Raw genomic sequence first — 18,898 nt, 5'->3', positions numbered from 1 at the left:
CAAACGACTCCGTACAGGCTCCTCAGGAGGAGACCAATCCAGTTCCAGCTCTTCAACAGCCTTTGATAGAACGCGGAACAGTTCGGCGTCCATACCAGCGCTGGCGGTGCTGGGTTGAGTAGATGGAAAGGGGGCGGGTTCATGCGGCGAGCCCGACAGCTCCTCTCCATCAGATGCAGCCAGAGACATGCTGTCATCTATGGCTTCCTCCTCACTCACTCCAAAAGAAACCAGATCGTTCGCGGCAGCCGAGGGATTTTGGTCTGGATGAATGAAGAGAACAGGAGATTCCTCTTCGTGTGGTGAAGGTGAGGCACGCGGGGGATCAGCCGGCGTGAGCTCACCAATCACCGTGCGCCGAGTCGCTCTGCCCCGCTGCTTTTTCTTCACAGGCTCTTGTGAAGAAGAAAGCGGGAGGGTGCGAGGGGCGGGGTTGCTCTCTGAAAAGAAAGCTAGCCGCGAGCGCAAAGAGGCGAGACTCATGTCCCCGCAGTGGGAACAATCCGTCTCAGTGAGCGCGGCTTCGGCATGGGCGGAGCCCAAGCACGAGACGCACTCAGCGTGACTGTCCACAGCGTGCAGAGGGGCTCTGCACGAGCAACAGAAACGCCGTGGCATTTGCAACAACGCCAATGAAATTTGCTCTTTGGAAATATGCTCTTTCTATCGCCGGATCGCGGCAGGGAATCGCTGTCAGCTGCTTGAAGCGTCAAAACCGACGAGCAGGCGGATCCGCTGCGAGGCTCTTCAACGGCGAGAGGCTTCTTTCTCGAGCGAAGGTCAGTCAGTGTCAGCGAAGATGTGAAGTCGTCGCTGAAGGAGAAGGATCTGAGATCCTATGGCGAAATGCACGCTTATATAGCCGAATTCTCCGCCCCTTTTGGCACGATCGGGCGCAAATCATCTCCATAGGCTCGTGCAGCTCCGCTGCCGAGCCATTGGTTTGTTTTATCTCACTGCACAAACCAATGGTCGTGCAGTTACACTGCGTTATTGAAATGCTTCAGTCTCAGGAGAAAAAGGAGCTTTTTCCCATAAGCGTCTTACGACGCAGTACGAGTGAAGTATCGACAGGGAACTGTATTTACCTTGGCATAGTTGAATAATAACAGTTCTTTACATGGACATGACATACCATGAGTCTTAAACACCAACACTGCTCTGTGAAACAGCCAATCAGAGCAAAGCTCATCATTATTATTCATGAACCTTCCAAATAAGGTAATAACAGACCATTTCATTCTAGGGACAAATCCTAGGGTTGTAAATGGACTTGTAAAACCGTTTCTGTAGAATTTTTGCCCTTTCTTATGCCATATTCTATGTGGATATCAGAGAACAGTTTAAAATATTGTATCAATGCATTCTATGGCACCTTTAAACTCATTTAACAAGCTGTTTGAAAAAAAAAATGTAACATTTAAAAGTAGCATTTTAATTTAAGTGTATTCACCTGTTCTCTGTAATCACTTTTCACTGAAATAGTGCTAATTCTAATGCCGGTGTGTCATCGAAATCTGAGCCGGTGATGGGCTGCTGTTCGCCGAGGGAACTACGAACCTCAGATCACTGCTTCGGATTTCACTCGCAGCTGAAAGATGCCATGACTGACTCCAAAGCCTGCCCATAAACAGTACTTGTCACAGTTCTGTCTGTTTTGTCATTGGTTTTTCCCATTTGTCTTCCCCCTGTCATTTTGTGATCATTTGGTTTAGTCCTCGTTTGTGTAATCACCGTCACCTGTCTGTAATTATTAGTCTGTCTTTATAAGTCTGTTTGTTTCCTTAGTTCTCTGTCAGTCCTTAATGTTACTCGATGTGTGTGAAAGCTCTCTGTGTTCCTGCCTGTTCCTGCCTTGTTCCTCTTGGAGATTTATATTAAATATATTGTTATTTGTGAATATCGTCTATTGTCTCGTTTCGTCCTGCACGCACCTCTAACAGAAGGACTGACCAAAACAGTTTCCCAGCGTGTTTCCCCTGCTTTATTTTCCGTTTTTCTCAGTGTTTATTTTTGTTTTTCATCATGGATCCCGCTGTCCGAATCATTCTCCTGGAGCAGGGGGATCGCTCTCTCGAGGACCACACCAAAGACTTTGTCCACCTCGTGCCTTACACGCACTACCCGGACAGCTGCTTGTGCACATTCTACCTAAATGGACTGAATCACACCATCAAGGAGCAGCTGTCCGGGGAAGGTCCTCGAGAGAGCATCGCTGATTACATCGTGTGGGTGCTGGTGTCCAGCAGATCTTCGTTGGACGCGGAGGATGACACCAGCCCCACACCAGACCCAGAACCCAGCCAAACATCACCCCGACAAGCGGAGTTGCAGCCCGAGCCCACCGACGATGGAGAGCCAGAGCCGAGAGCGACAGAGCCAGAGCCTGACCCATCAGACCAGGTGCGAGTGCTGACTACAACATCTGCGACGGCGGCGTATGACGTGGAGCAAGAGAGGGCGATAGAGAGCCCTGCCCACTGCACCACCACTGAGGGTGAGCTTGGACCACATTCTGGGGATTTAATTGACTTTTTCTCTGAAGTATCCATCAGTTATGATCTTATTGACTTCTTTTCGGAAGTATCCTTCTGTCCTGACTTTCCTGTCTGCCTGGAATTCCCACCCACCCACCCTCTGTCATCCACATCCATGCCTGTCTGGCCGCCGCTGTCCCCTGACAGCCCCTCAGCTCACCCTCAGCCCACCATCAGTGCAGTGGGCTCGCCGCGGGGCTGCCAGCTTCCATCGGCGTCACGGCTGGAGGATCCCTCAGCTCCGCCTCCAGCCTCCGAGTCCAGGACTCCGCCTCGGCCCTCCGACCCTGCGGTTCCACCACGGCTCTCGACGCCCTCCTCTCCACCGTCGCCCGTTGGTCCACCAGCTCCACCGGGCTCCATCGTCTCTCCGGCTCCGCCCTGGTCAGTTTTCGTCCCTCCGTCACCTCAGGACTCTGCTCCTCCGGATGTGCCTCGTCGCGCCGTCCCACCGGCTCCTGCGGACTCCTCCCTTCCTCAGGCACAGCCTCCATCCTCTGTTGCTCCGGCTCCGCCGCGGACCTCCGGAACTCCGCCTCGGCCGCCAGAGCCTTACGTTCCACCTTGGCCCTCCGGATCCTCGGCGTCACCCTGGATCTTCGGCTCTCCGCCTCGGGCTCCTCCTCCATCTGCTCCGCCTCTGTCGGTCGGCTCCATGGAGTCGGCGGTCCTCCCTCCACCGTGGCTCCTCCCTCCGTCGGCTCCACCGTGGGCCGTCATCATGGCTGTGGTCTGGGTCCTGCGGATTTCCTCCTGCCCCGGGTCCCTCCTGTTTCCTCCCTGGCTCCTCCCTCCGTCGTCGCCCCCTTGGACTGTCCTGTCATCCACTTGGACTTTTTTTTTTGGTCCCCCTCCTTCGGTTGAGTCCTCCGCTGAAGCCCCCTCCCTCATGGACTCTGTTTCTGGTTTTCCGCCCCTCTCGTTTTTTCTTTTTTTCTACGGCGCGAGCACGCGCCTATTCGGAGGGGGGCGTAATGTCACAGTTCTGTCTGTTTTGTCATTGGTTTTTCCCATTTGTCTTCCCCCTGTCATTTTGTGATCATTTGGTTTAGTCCTCATTTGTGTAATCACCGTCACCTGTCTGTAATTATTAGTCTGTCTTTATAAGTCTGTTTGTTTCCTTAGTTCTCTGTCAGTCCTTAATGTTACTCGACGTGTGTGAAAGCTCTATGTGTTCCTGCCTATTCCTGCCTTGTTCCTCTTGGAGATTTATATTAAATATATTGTTATTTGTGAATATCGTCTCGTTTCGTCCTGCACGCACCTCTAACAGTACTGGGATTAAAGAACATATTTTAACATAAAATTAAATTTAATTCAGCATTATAATGAATAAAATCAATTTATATTATGCAAGGCAAAAGGCATTTCAATCCTGCAAAACGAACGTCTGCTGGTGACGCAGCTGACTGACATTTAGTAAAATGCATAAAATAATATAATTTACAGCACAGTAAAGACTTTAAATCAAATGTATACAAACCTTTATTTTGCTGAAGAAGCACACAGAGAACTGCTATCTCACCCAGCACCTGGGTAAAAAAAAAAGAAAAAAAGATAATAATAAAAAATAAATTAATTAATTAAAAAGAACACAGCATTTGGGTTAAAAATTTACCCAGCATTTTTATGTATTTTATGACTGTATATTTATTTATGTATTTTTATTTAGTTAGTTAGTAACATTATTATTGTCTTTAATGCCACTTCTTGCTGGTCAAAAGCATTCAAAAAAACAAAAATAAAATACTAATGCTAACAGACCCAACCAAACCTTGACAGACATTTGCAGCCTAACTTACCATTTCTCTTAACAGAGTAGCACAGCACTTTTTCCTCATGAATACAAATTGTTAGAAAATCAGAAGACAGGCAAATGCATATTTAGAAAATGTAAAAGAGCTGGGGTCAGTTACTGATGGACCCATAGAACCAAATATCCTGAGCAGCAGGGTGGTTTATGTTTGGACATATAAACATTTAATAGACACTCTGGTTGCAGAGTCTTTGCCTGAGAAATTGGTTCTGCCTGAGAAAAAGGACACAATGGCTGTTGCCAGGGAAACAGAGAATCGTATGTCCATCTAACTTTGTGATTTACTTTTTTCACCAGATGAGATGTATTCAGTTCTGTAAACCATTTTACTTTATCTTGCGTGTTCTAAAAGTTAATTTGTTTTGTTTGCTGTAAGTCACATGCAAATATAAGACATATTTTGCCCTATATCAAGAGTGATATGTAAGGGATAATGTACATCCAGACGGTTGTTATTGCAGAATAAGCCCAACAGACTTATCTGTTGTATAAGACTGAAGGGCTTTATTTTGTGATTACAACCGGTTGGATGTACATTATACCTTACATATCACTCTTGATATAGGGCAATATATGTCTTATATTATATTTTACATCGATACTTGCCACAAAACTAAATAATTAGACACAAAATACTGATTTGAGTTTAAATATTTGAACGCAAAACTTCCATGAAGAAAGCAGTTCAAATCAGACATACATTAAGAGATAAATGGTACAGTCATACTTATTACACAGCATTCCTTCACATGGATAATTATGGTAATAGAAGATGCTAATTGTCAGGATTCATAGACTGTTTTAGTCTGTTTTCTTGTATTCAGTGTTTCCTAGTGTTCCCCCCCCCCCCTGATGTTCCATTGTTTTGGTTTATTCCTATGTCTCCCCCTTTTGTTCAGTTTGCCTTATGTAACCCCTGACTCACGTTAAGTAGGTAAGACGGAATTAAAAGAATAAACCAGTTGCTAGGTTCAGCAGGATTACAATAGGAACTACAGTGAATGTGCAATGAAATGGCTGGAGTCAAAGAGTAAGTAAGAAAAAGTATTATTTAGCAACCAAAATAAACATAAAAGCAGTTCAAGGTAAACAATATTTACCAATGAGCATAGCCGGCATATGCAACAACAACAAAAAAATCCCCAGTCCCAATGAGCTCAGTTTGTCTTTTGTACGTTATAAGTCAAGTCAATTGTCTTTATAATTCAGTTCTTTTTTCCGTTAAGTGGTGCTTCAAAATGTTACCACTCGGCACTGTAGAGAAGAAGGTGGTTCTTAAATGTTCAATCCAGTTCTGGGCACAGACTCGCCATCTCCATTCGGAGAGAATCCAGGAAATCCATCCAGAGTTTTCTTAACCATGTAATACTAGCCTGCACAACAATAATAGTATTATTGTTTACAGCTAAATAAATGTCTGTTATCCTATCTCTTCTCAATGGCTATAGCTTTGTTTATCTTTTCTCATATTACCATATTACAATTATACAGTAATATTTTACATGCATGTTTTTAACTCAAATATCCTTTGTAATACATGAAATAGTTTTTAATCCATGTAAAAACAACAGATGAATGTATATTTTTATCCCTTTTTTTATTATTCAACCATAACATTATGATCAAATATTTTTAACCAATTTGCATATTCATTTTTAAATGAATTTTAACCTTTTTGTAAATCATGAAATGAGTTACACTAATGAATTCAAATATTCTCCTTCAAAATCAACATTTCTATCAGTAATACCCTATCTGTGCTACTGAGTTTAGCATTACAGAACAATTACTGTACACTTTCATATAAATAAACCATCAAAATGTACATTCAACTTCAAAATAATATTTACATTGGACCAAAAATAGTACGAAAATAATTAAAAGTGCTTCTCAGTATTGTTATGAACTAAAATAGAATTTGGTAGAACCCATGTTTTAACCAAAAATAGCTTTTACATTGCTTTCAAACAAAAAAAAACAGCACTCGCGATTAGTGTTAGCATCGTGCTTATATCAGCATACACTAACATGTTTTTCTAGTTCTCACATGGCATGGCTTACCAAGATGAGGTATCGTGAGGAGCCAGCAAGGGTACAACAACATAGCCTCTCAGCTCGTGCTCCTTCCACAAACGACTCAAAAGTTTTGTTCGGACCTCTACAACCTGTCTCGCTCATTCCCAGAGTGAAAAAGGCCGAAAACTAGTGAGTGATCCGGTCTGCAGCTTGGGGAGGTGGGACTAATACCATTTTTAACAAATCAAAAGGTTATTATCCTATGGAAGCCCGTTCCCGCCACAGTTGAGAGAAAAAAAATATTCCGTAAGTCATAATAATGAGAAACTTTCTCATAATTATGACTTAGTATCTCATTATATTGAGAAACTTCCCGTAATAATGAGTTACAAAATAGTCATATTCGGAAAAAATAAATCTCGTAATAATGAGAAACTTTCTCATAATAATGACTTAACATCTCATAATAATGAGAAACTTTCTCGTAATAATGAGAAACTTTCTCGTAATAATGACTTAACATCTCATAATAATGAGAAACGTTCTCGTAATAATGACTTAACATCTCATAATAATGAGAAAGTTTCTCGTAATAATGACTTAACATCTCATAATAATGAGAAACTTTCTCGTAATAATGACTTAATATATCATAATAATGAGAAACTTTCTCGTAATAATGACTTAACATCTCATAATAATGAGAAACTTTCTCGTAATAATGACTTAATATCTCATAATAATGAGAAACTTTCTCGTAATAATGACTTAACATCTCATAATAATGAGAAACTTTCTCGTAATAATGACTTAATATATCATAATAATGAGAAACTTCTTCTTAATTCTGATGCATACTGTACTAAATATTGTTGATGCGGACCTCCATTTCATCCATGATTTTAAACAAATAGAGCAGTATTTCAGACGGTGACAAATAAATCCTGAAATACTAACTCTACTAAAAGAGGTACATAGAGTCAAAATTAGCAGTCGCACCCTTGAGCGAATATTGAGCCTTTGGAGGAGAAAGAACAAGACTGATGACGCTGATGTAACAGCTTTCATTCAGCACCAACTACAAACATCAGGGCACAGGGGCGTAGAGTCTGGGTACGTAACGCAGGGTATACAGGTGCATATGGGCCTGGGCAGATTAGGGGCCCGCCGAGCCGAGGGGGAACTTTTAATTGAAATGAGGGAACGAATAGAATTCTGCACTGGCCCAGCCCTGACCTGAGACGCTCAGGCCCGAGCCCTGTTCTGTCCAACAACGTATCAGAACAGAGCCCGTGTTGCAGCCATTAAAACAGTTCAGTTTTAGATTCTAATGGCAAAGTGGCTATATTTCGTTTCGTTTCTTTATTAAGTTAATTTAGCAATATGTTTGAAACTTTTGATGTTTGTTAAATTCAAGCTTTTTTTAAAGGAATGACCAAGCGGCCAGCGGCAATGAGTCGAGCATGTTTGATCAATTTAGCCTTCTCAAATCAACACCACTTGCCTAAAATACAATCAAATACAATACAAGGAGGGCCGAGGCGGAGTCCAGGACTCTGAGGCTGGAGGCGATGGTGAGGGATCCTCCAGCCAGGGCACCGATGGAGACTGGCAGTCCCACGGCAAGTCCTCTGCACCGAAGGTGGGTTGAGGGTGAGCAGAGGGACTGTCAGGAGACAGAGGTGGTAGGACTGGGGCAGTAGGGAGGGTGGGTGGGAAACTCGACAGTCCATACATGGCCTCCGTGGCCAGAACGGGGAAACTATACAGTCCATAAATGGCCTCCGTGGCCTGAACAGGGCAGACAGGAATCTCAGGACGGCTGGACGGAACCAGCGGAGGCTCTGGAAGGCTGGGCGGAACCAGCGGAGGCTCTGGAAGGCTGGGCGGAGCCAGCGGAGACTCTGGAAGGCTGGGCGGAGCCAGCGTAGGCTCTGGGAGGCTGGGCGGATCCAGCGTAGGCTCTGGGAGGCTGGGCGGAACCAGCGTAGGCTGTGGGAGGCTGGACGGAACCAGCGGAGACTCTGGGAGGCCGGACGGAACCAGCGGAGACCCTGGACGGCCGGGCGGAACCGGCGGAGACCCTGGACGGCCGGGCGGAACCGGCGGAGACTCTGGACGGCCGGGCGGAATCGGCGGAGACTCTGGGAGGCTGGAAGGAGCCATCTTGGCCGGGGACTCAGGGTTGGCAGCCATCTTGGCCGGCAACTCAGGAACGGCGGCCATCTTGGCCGGGGACTCAGGAACGGCGGCCATCTTGGCCGGAGACTCAGGAACGGCGGCCATCTTAGCCGGGGACTCAGGAACGGCGGCCATCTTGGCCGGGGACTCAGAAACATCGGCGGCCATCTTGTGTGCAGACTCTGGCGTGGCAGCCATCTTGCGTAGTGGCTCTGAGCTGGAGTTTACTGTGGGAACATTGTTTACTGTGTTGAACATTGGCTCTAAGAGTCCTCCACGGAAGAAAATCATCAGGCATGCCTCATCCATAGTAGACTGATTAGCCAATTCGATAAAGTCCATTGCATACTCCTCAACAGGCCGCTCACCTTGTCTGAGACGCATGATCTGTACTGTTGAATTCGTGCTGGAACCGGATGACACCATACTAGCTGCTGGATCCTTGTAGTGGCGAAGTCTTCTGTCACAAGGACGGTCTGAGACGAGCGGATCCATCTGCAGCATTTTATTAGTACAGACAAACACACAGGGGCAGGCAGAAATCGAAGTCAAACACAGGCAGAATGGTCGGGGCGGGCAGCGAGAATCAAACACGAGTGGGAGTCCAGGAATCAAAACACGGGAAAACAAACACGGGAAGAAACGCTCAGAAATGCAGCCGGGGCAATACAAGACTTCGCCAAGAGCTAGGTGTGAGAGTGGCTTATATGCAGTGTGTGTAAATGAACTGCAGGTGTGTGAGTGTGTGAATGAGCTGCAGGTGTGAGCAGTGATGAGTGCAGTGGCTTGTGGGGGATGAAGTCCATGATGAGTGGTGCAAGAGTACTGATAACGGAGGCTCAATCGTGACAGCCTGGTGGGTGAGTAAATAATAGGCTAATTTTCATTTTTGGGGAAACTAACCCTTTAATGCCATATATGTTATGCAATATACTGTGTAGGCAATATTTAACGTTCACATTCGTACATTATCTGTGCAAAGAAATTAATTTGTATAAATCTTTGTTGTTAATTGGTTTCGAATATATATATATATATATATTAGGGCTGTAACGATACGCGATATGAAACCGAAATCGCCACACTCAGATCCACGATCCTGTGTCGCGGTGTGATAAGGGAGAATCGTGACACACCCGTGACTACCTTTCCAATCATGTGACGCCTGCCTGCAAAAGTTAAGCTAGTTGAAGAAGAGCGTGAGGAAACATGGCAACCAACCCAGAGATTGCGGACCCTCCCTCCTCATTTAAGTCAGCAGTATGGCAACATTTCGGAGCTGTATGATCCATAAAATACGGAGAAAGGCTATTAATAAAGGAAAAAAAATCCAGAAAATGCGTGTAGTACAGCCTGCACAGTAAAAATACAATTATGTGTAAAATGTCATAGTAAACTGTGTCACATGAAAACCGTGCTAGTCATTGTCCCATAAAATGACAAATAGCAAATAACACATATAGTATTTTCATTACGTTTCATTTATTTTGTTTTTGTAAAGTAAAATGAGACCTTGTTGTTTGCAATACGTTTACCCGGAGACCGCGTCGCGAACACCAGCTCGACCGCAAAACACTCTCACTATGAGAGAAAGCGGCAGCCGCTCAGAGATTCCACCGCTTGACGCGTCCCATGTGAAATGGCTTTTAAACGGTCTTCAGACAGAGCGCGAACACAGGCACGGGACCGTTTGAAAGCAGCCTCAGCGTGTACCGGATTGAGTCCAAAGAGCAAATACCCATGCATGTCACCCGCACTGCACCTGACAGATAAATATTATTCCACCGTTGCGTCAGTTTTAGAGGTTCTCCCGTCAGGTAGGACTCTGTTTCGCACACACATAGAATCTTGCATCGCTAGCAGGTTTAAAGAATTTGACATCTTGACAATTTTATCACTATCATGTTAAATAAAAAATAAAAAATTCATTGACAGACAGACCTTATCAGTTGTTAATTTTAATACAGAAGGTTTTTATTAAACCTTAAAATGTGACCTTGTAGGTAAAACTAAGAAAGCTATTGAAATTTATTTTTTTTAAATAAATCTGTTGTTTGATTTTCAGTTTCATGTTTTTAATTTTTGTTCAAAATATCGTGATACATATCGTACCGTGAACCCAATATCGGGATATGTACCGTATCGTGACCTAGGCATATCGTTACACCCCTAATATATATATATATATATATATATATATATATATATATATATATGGACAGCTTCATTGTTCAGACTCCTCAGAATAGTACATCCTTTTCCATTATGACAGCTTTTTATTCTAGGCATCATTCACAGACTATTCATAATGTTTTGTAATAAAAAAGTGAATAATCGAAAGGGTTATGCAGACAAATGTACCTTTTTTTTTCTCTTGACAATGGGATCCCACTTAACCTGTACATTAAAAAGATGCAGAATAAATGATGTTATAGAACACAGATATCCATAGAATGAGATATTAGATAAAGTAACTGTTAGTAGTAGTAGTAGTAGTAGTATCATGACATTAGATTTGGTCTATTTATTTATTTATTTTATTTCATTTTATTTTTTCCCAAACTCACTAAGATGCAATGACACAGCAGTAACATTATGAATATGATGACGGTTGTGCGACTTATTACTTTAATTGCCAGTTTGTTTTAAAAAAGTATAACCTCAGGCTCGTCACCTGCCTCCTTGCAGTATGCCCCAATAACAAACCAAACCTACGCTCTTAATTATTTTCACGCAGCACACATATATTTTGACCAAGCAAACAGACAAATTACAGTAAATTACAGTAGCTGTTACACAGTCCATTAGCCAAACCAACAACAATCAAACCCTTGGACCATTTAAAAGGGCCATGTTGTCATGTTGAGGTTGAACTACTGTGTGTTGTGTGTGTATGTGTGTGTGTGTGTGTGTGTGTACCTGGTATTCATCACGTTGTGGGGACCAAATGTCCCCACAAGGATAGTAATACCAGTAGATTTTGACCTTGTGGGGACATTTCTCAGGTCCCCATGAGGAAACAGGCTTATAAATCATGCACAATGAGTTTTTTTGAGTAAGTAAAAGTGTGCACAATCTCCTGTGAGGGCTAGGTTTAGGTGTAGGGCAATAGAAAGTACGGTTTGTACAGTATAAAAACCATTACGCCTATGGAATGTCCCCATAAAACATGTAAACCCAACGTGTGTGTGTGTGTGTGTGTGTGTGTGTGTGTGTGTGTGTGTGTGTGTGTGTGTGTGTGTGTGTTTAGCACTCTTACCCATTTACCTTTTTTTTATTTTTTATTTTTGTAATAATGTATGGCAGAGAATCTGTTTTCCGCTGTGCAATTGCTTTTGTTTTTCTTTGCTATTCAATTTGTTTTTATAGATGGTTTATTCCTAGGGCAAAAAACTGCTGCTTACAAAACATGGAGCAGTTGCTGTTGAGAGTATAAAATCAGTGTTAGTAATTATGTCTGCATTCTGCCAGAACTAAACCTACACACTGTTGTTAGATGTTTTTTTCATCCGCCTTGCACCATAAATATTTGCATTACAGAATGTAAAATGCATTCTCAGTTTCTTTCAAAGGCCAAAGTGCCACATCATTTGTGGTCCAATTTGATAATTAAGGAAATTGTAAACAAAAGACTAAAGAACTGTTATATATGGTTATTTTATAACAGTTCTTTCTGGTCCTCGAATCTGACTGGCTGATAAGAGTGCAATATTAGAGTGATATCAGAGCTTCTTCAACCGCTTCACTGTTCGTACCATGGATCATCCTCTTGCCGTATTTATCACAGCAAGTGTCATGGCAGACGGCCAAATCCACTATAAATTAAGAATAATACTGTTTTTGTGTTATGGAATGTAGTTTTAAGAGATTTTTAGGTGAGAATGTATTTGTTTGGACTTCAAATATGCGGTTTGTTAATAAAGATAACGTATATTTGAAAATTTGTTTCTACGTTTTTGGTTTCGTGAGCTCCAGGGCTTCAGCAATCGTTCAGCGCTCATAAACCTCACCACGGCTAGATCTTTTGGAATTTGCCACTGGCGCTGATGTCTCTGTAGTGGTTAAACATGAGATATACAGTAGTCAACATTTGAAGTGGATCAAAACCTTTCAAAAAAGTTGTCCTAAAACCAAAACAATACCCGTTCTTGTCTTAGGACAACTTTGAACTTTTTGATCCACTTCAAATGTTGACTACTGTAATTCATTTTGGGTAAATCCAATGGACAGTGTTTGGTTCATTTTTTGTTCCAGAGGAAATCGTTTTGGCAAAATCTCATCATGTTTATATATATATAATAATCATTAAGAATCAAGTCCATACAGGAAACAATCAAGTTCAAGTGCAGAAAGTTCTCTGATTCAGGCCATTCTCAGGTTCTCCAAAGAACGTTTCAAAATATTCAGTCCATTTAATTTATCTGGGCCTTTTAACAGTCCATATTTTCAAAGTGTAGAGTCAATTTGATCTGTCTTTAAACAGTCCATATTTTCTTTTCGGCCCAACAACAGTTCATTCTGTGTGAGTGTCACAGTCCCTGGCTGGCAACAGTTATTTGCAATCAATTAAGGTAGTTAGTGTCAAAATGATGGCAGTTTGTCAGTAGAGTTATGCGGTGCCACCTGAGACCTGGTCAAGTGAAAGTTCATTGAGATTCTTTAAATGGCTGGATAATAGATAAGTGAGGGCTGAGAATAATGGATCGGCATTGGCACCCAAGAATTCATATTTGGTGTCCATGTGTGTATGGGGTGTGGGTTAAAGTCATTTCTTGCATTCTGTACACTGTGGCATGTAGGATTTCCAAACTTTTCATATGTGAACCTCTTTGGTGGTCCTCGTTGTCGGACTCTAGATGGTTCCGTTACAGGATTCCTCCGTGCAGGTAAGTGATGTTCTTCAACAGGTAAGTGTTGTCTAGGTGAGTGTCGCTCAGTTAAACTTTGTTCTTCAATAGGTAAGTGTTGTTCAGGTAAGCGTTGTTCCTCGGCAGGTAAATGTCGTTCTGCAACAGGTAAGTGTTGTTCAGGTAAGCGTTGTTCCTCAGCAGGTAAGTGTCGTTCTCCAGTAGGTAAGTCAACATGTTCTAGTTCATCTTGTTTCCGTTCAGCTTGATGTGGCAACACTGTCAACTCAACCGTTCGTCCTGACTTTGCTGATGATTTCTCACCGGGAGGTAACAGGCGTGGTGCGGTTTTATTTTGCATCTGACTGTTTGGCTGTGTTCTAAACTGGTAGGGTTCAACTTGCACATAGTACTCATCATCACTTTCACTGTCATTCTCTGGCTCATATTCCTCGCTTCTCTCTGCAGGTAAAGCTTTGCTTTTCTGTTGATGTTTTTGCTTTGGTGTGGCATTTTGAGTTGATGTGGTAACCTGAGGTAAGTGATCACAGGGGAGAAGGTGATTGCGATGCAACACTCTTGATCGGCCTTTTCCCTGCTGGATGACAATGTGGACTTCATCCTCCCAGAAATTTCTTAGTTTTCCTGGGCCCCCTTTTTGAGCTAGGTTTCTCACCAGAACTCTGCTGCCAGGGTATAGATTAGTGCATCTAACTTTTTGGTCATAATTTCTTTTGTTTCTCTCAGTACACTTCTTTGCATGCTCACTGGCGATCTCATAAGCCTCTTGCATACCCTTTGTCCACCTCTCCACATAGTCACTGTGGTCGATGGATCCCTTGTCTGGATTGAGATCAAACAATGCATCAACTGGAAGCCTTGGAGAGCGGCCGTACATGAGGTAGAAAGGTGAGAATCCAGTCACTTCGCTTTTAGTGCAATTGTAGGCAAACACTAACTTATTCAATGCCTCTTTCCAATTCAATTTCTGTTTTTCTGTGAGAGTTTTGAGCATTTGCAGAATGGTCCGATTGAATCTTTCTACTTGTCCATTTCCCTGTGGGTGGTACGGGGTCGTCCTAGAGGCAGTAATATCACTGTATTTTTGGAGCTGGTCAAAGAGTTGGATTTCGAATTCCCTGCCTTGGTCATGGTGAATTCGTGAGGGGAACCCAAACCTTAGGGCAAAATCATTGAACAACCGGTCTGCTACAGTTTTTCCAGATTTTGAAGTTGTAGCATATGCCTGCACGAATCGAGTGAAATGGTCAACAATCACAAGGATATACTCATAACCTCCTTTGCACTTGTCCAAATGAAGGAAGTCGATGGATACTAACTCAAATGGATGTGTTGTCTTGATGCTTTTGAGAGGTGCCCGTGTCTCTCTGCATGGCTTTTTCTGTTTTATGCATGAACAGGTTCTCAGGACATAGTGCTCAATATCCTTTTGCATGAAGGGCCAGAAAAATCGATCTCTAATGAGGCTGGTTGTGCGGTCAAGGCCTTGATGACCCATTTCATCATGCAATTCCCTCAAGACAATACTCTTAAACTGGGCAGGCAACACTAGCTGCATTCGTTGTGATGTTTTGCGGTGCAGTATGCCATATTCATCCAACACCAGTTTGTCCCACTCACGCATTAGACCTCTAACTGTAGGATTGGCTGACCGACACTGCTTTGAAGAAGGTCTTGTTTCTGACTGCAAGTAATCTATGATTTCTTTGACATTCTTGTCATCTCTTTGTGCTTGCTGGATCTCCTCTTTTGATAATGATTTACAGCGTTTTTCGCCAATCTCCATGCATGCTGGTGCACACTGACTGACTAAAGTAAGGAGTGGATCTGGGTCGTGCTGGACCTCCACAGCTTGTATTGTGGCTCCCACACACTCTGATGAAAGCTCCTCTGTAAATTCTCTCATTGCTGTCTCTATATCAACTGGCATTCTGGACAGTGAATCAGCATCCACATTCTCTTTACCTGGGCGATAGCGAATGGTAAAATGGAAGTCTGCAAGTTCAGCGACCCATCTGCATCCAGTGGCATTTAACTTTGCAGAGGACAACACATAAGTGAGGGGATTGTTATCACTGTACACGGTGAAGGTAGGTGCATAATATAGGTAGTCTCTAAACTTTTCTGTTATAGCCCATTTGAGGGCTAGGAACTCCAGCTTTCCACTGTGCAGGTGGTAGTTTCTCTCTGCATTGGTCAATGTTCTTGAACCATATGCTATCACTCTCAGCTTCCCGTTCTGGTTCTGATACAAGACAGCACCCAGGCCTTGGTTGGACGCGTCTGTGTGAAGTACAAATGGTTTGGAAAAGTCTGGGAACCCCAATATTGGAGGTTGAACGAGACAGTCAATCAGCTTTGACAGCGTTTCTTGGTGATACTCTGTCCATTCAATCAGCTTACTGGATGGCACCATGTGACTTTTTTTGTTGGTTAATACTATGCAGTTTGCTTTCTTTGTGCTCTCGGTTTTTTCGTTGCTCTTCAGAAGGTCGTAAAGGGGCTTAGCAATTCTTGAGAAGTCTTTGATGTACTGGCGATAATAACTTAGTAGACCGAGAATTTTCCGTAGATCTCCCACAGTGTTTGGTCTCTTCTCTTTAAGTGCTGTTACAGCGACAGTGTCTTCAGGGTCCATTTTACTGCCTTCTGCAGAAACAATGCGGCCTAAGTAGCGAACCTCATTCTTGAACATCTCACACTTTCGTGGTTTCAGCTTTACTCCATGGGCTTGTAGACGTTGCAACACTTTTTTTATTGCTTCAAGATGTCCATCAAATGTCTTCGTGAAAACCAGGATGTCATCTAAGTAGGGCACACAAATTTAATCTCTTAGTCCTTCTAAGCACTCCTCCATGAAATGCTGAAATGATGCAGGCGCGTTCATGAGGCCGAAGGGGATATGAACCCACTCATATAAGCCCCATGGTGTACTGAATGCGGTCAAGTGTCTGCTCTCTGGGGACATAAAACCCTGATGGTAAGCTTTGCCCTGATCTAATACTGAAAACCAGGCATTACCACCTAAACTGTCCAGAATGTCTTGTACTCACGGGATAGGCTGGCGATCAAGTAGTGTCTTCCTATTGAGGTCTCTATAGTCAATGCACAACCTAAGGCTGCCATCTTTCTTACGAACACATACGATTGGTGAAGAGTAGGGTGAATGGGTTTTCTCAATCCAACCCTGGGCAATCAAATCATGCAGGTAGTCTTTCATTTCCTGATACAGTGGCTTGGGAACTGAAGTGTACATACGGACAACAGGAGTATCGTCAGTCAGAGAAATACTTAGCTGGAGACCTTTGATGCACCCAATATCGTCATCTGACCTCGAAAATGAATGGCACTCTTCTCGTAGTAACTGTTTTATTTTGTTTTGCTGGTGCATATGTAAGTGGCTTACATCAACAGGTGGGTCCCACAGTTCTTCACTGTTACTTTCTTTACAATCTGTGGTATTCTGAATCTCACTGATCATTGCTGTTGTTGCACAATGTGATGCTGCAGCTGGTAGTACAGATTTTATTAATTGCATTGTCCCAAGCTCAGTTTTCCCTACAAGCCTTATATCATGGTCTGTGACGTTCTGTACAGTGATCTTGACCACTGGACGACTTCCTTTCTTGAGAGTTAGTAGCGTTTCCAGAGGTTCCAGACCATCTGGACACTGTGGATTTAAGTGTGGTTCAAACAAGAAAACAGTGTCTTGCTTCATGTATGGCACTTTAACTTGACATTGTACCTGCATTATTGAACGTTTTGGTATTTTCACTGGGTCTTTCATTGTCTTCACCAAATATTCACTAGGATTCTCAGTAGTCACAAGATTAATGAAGGTCTGTATTTTATTTTTCTTCATGCCAGGGAAGGCATACTTGACAATCTTGTGCAGACGTCCTTTACTCACTTCACTGTTTTCACTTGCTTCACTCTGTCTCATCACTTGTTCGATCACATTGTAGCCAATTATTGGTTTGGATAACCTTTGGTCTTTTAAGACAAGGACAGGAATAACTAACTCTTTTACGCCATCAACAGGGGAGTAATCTCTACCCATCCAACATAAGGCATACTGGTCCCATTAGCCACAACAAGCTGTAGGCCACCTGGAGCTTCTGTTGCCTCAGAGATGTCCTTCAGTTTCACTTCAGGTATGTACTTGTTTCTCCATCGTTCATCTACAATACATACTTGGGATCCTGTGTCCCATAATGCCTCAGTTTTGTGTCCTTGTAAGTAGCAGGTTACCAGACATTGTTTGCCAACGAGAGAAGTGACAGGTGAGTATTTATTAACTTGACATGAAGCAGATAGAATGTTATCAAGTGGAGACAGTTCAGACTCTTGTTCTTCATTTTCCATGTGCTGCTTTGGACGTTGGTGGGACATTTTTGCAGTTCGGGTCACTCCCTGTCCCGTGGAGGCGTTTAAAGGTGTTCTACTTTGAAATCTTGCACCTCTGGTTCTGCAGCCTGCTGAAAAGTGCTCACTGCTACCACAACAAAAACAATGGGTGCATAATTCCTCTGGTCCCCTTTGCTGGCAATGGAAGCACTGTCTTGTCCCCGAAACTGCTGAGGGTACTGTGGTAGTGGTATATTTTGTTGAGGCGTTGTGTTCAACTGTGCTGGATGAAGCTGTGAGGAAACAGCATTTCTTGATGGTTGAGGTGCATACTGTGTTGATGCTGTATGTTGCAGGGTCTGCTGTATTGGCATTAAACATGGTTGCAAACTGTGAGGCTGTGATGCCATATACTGTTGTTGCGAAACTGCATTCTGTTGTAATTTAGGATGGTGGGGCTGCAGTGGATAGTGATGTTGATCATATATGGAATGACTTATTCCCCATGTTTGGTTTGGCAGTTCTTTATTCCACTCTGCTACTGGATGGTAACTTTGCGAGAAATCTTGCAGTGGCTGATGAGTTGCTGTTGTCACTGGAGACTTGTTACTGACTGCAAAACACTGAGAAGCAGGTGAGGGCTGTTGAATTATCTCTTTAATTTGCATTATTTCATTGCTTAAGTTTTGCAGTTGCGACATCAGGTCAACTTTTGTCTGTTTTGTTTGGTGTTTTGGTTCATTTAACTGCGTGACATGAACAGCAGCACTGCGTTCGGACTTCCGTTTGTTTTGTCTCTCTGTCTCATGGGAACAAGCAACATTTAATCTCTCCAACAGCACTTCATCTGAAATTGTGGGGTCAGACAGGAATGGCTGGAGGTCACTCTGAATACGATCATTCTGTAAGCCAGTTAGCACAGTATGAAGGAACATGTTTTGAACTAAAGCTGGATCATATTTTAGGCCAGACTCATCTTCTTGTGAAGCGAACAGAATTTTCTGTCTCAGATCAAGAACACGAATGAGAAAACTTTGTGGTGTTTCTTTAGCACGCTGGGCCTCTGCTGTGAGCTGTTTGTATAGTTCTGTTGCATTTTTCTCTTGATAGTGAGAACGGATGATTCTTCGTAA

This window comes from Garra rufa, chromosome 6 (genome assembly GCF_049309525.1).
Source record: "Garra rufa chromosome 6, GarRuf1.0, whole genome shotgun sequence".
Lineage (NCBI taxonomy): Eukaryota > Metazoa > Chordata > Actinopteri > Cypriniformes > Cyprinidae > Garra > Garra rufa.
The sequence above is the reverse complement of the archived record's forward strand: the minus strand, read 5'-3'. Positions refer to the sequence as shown.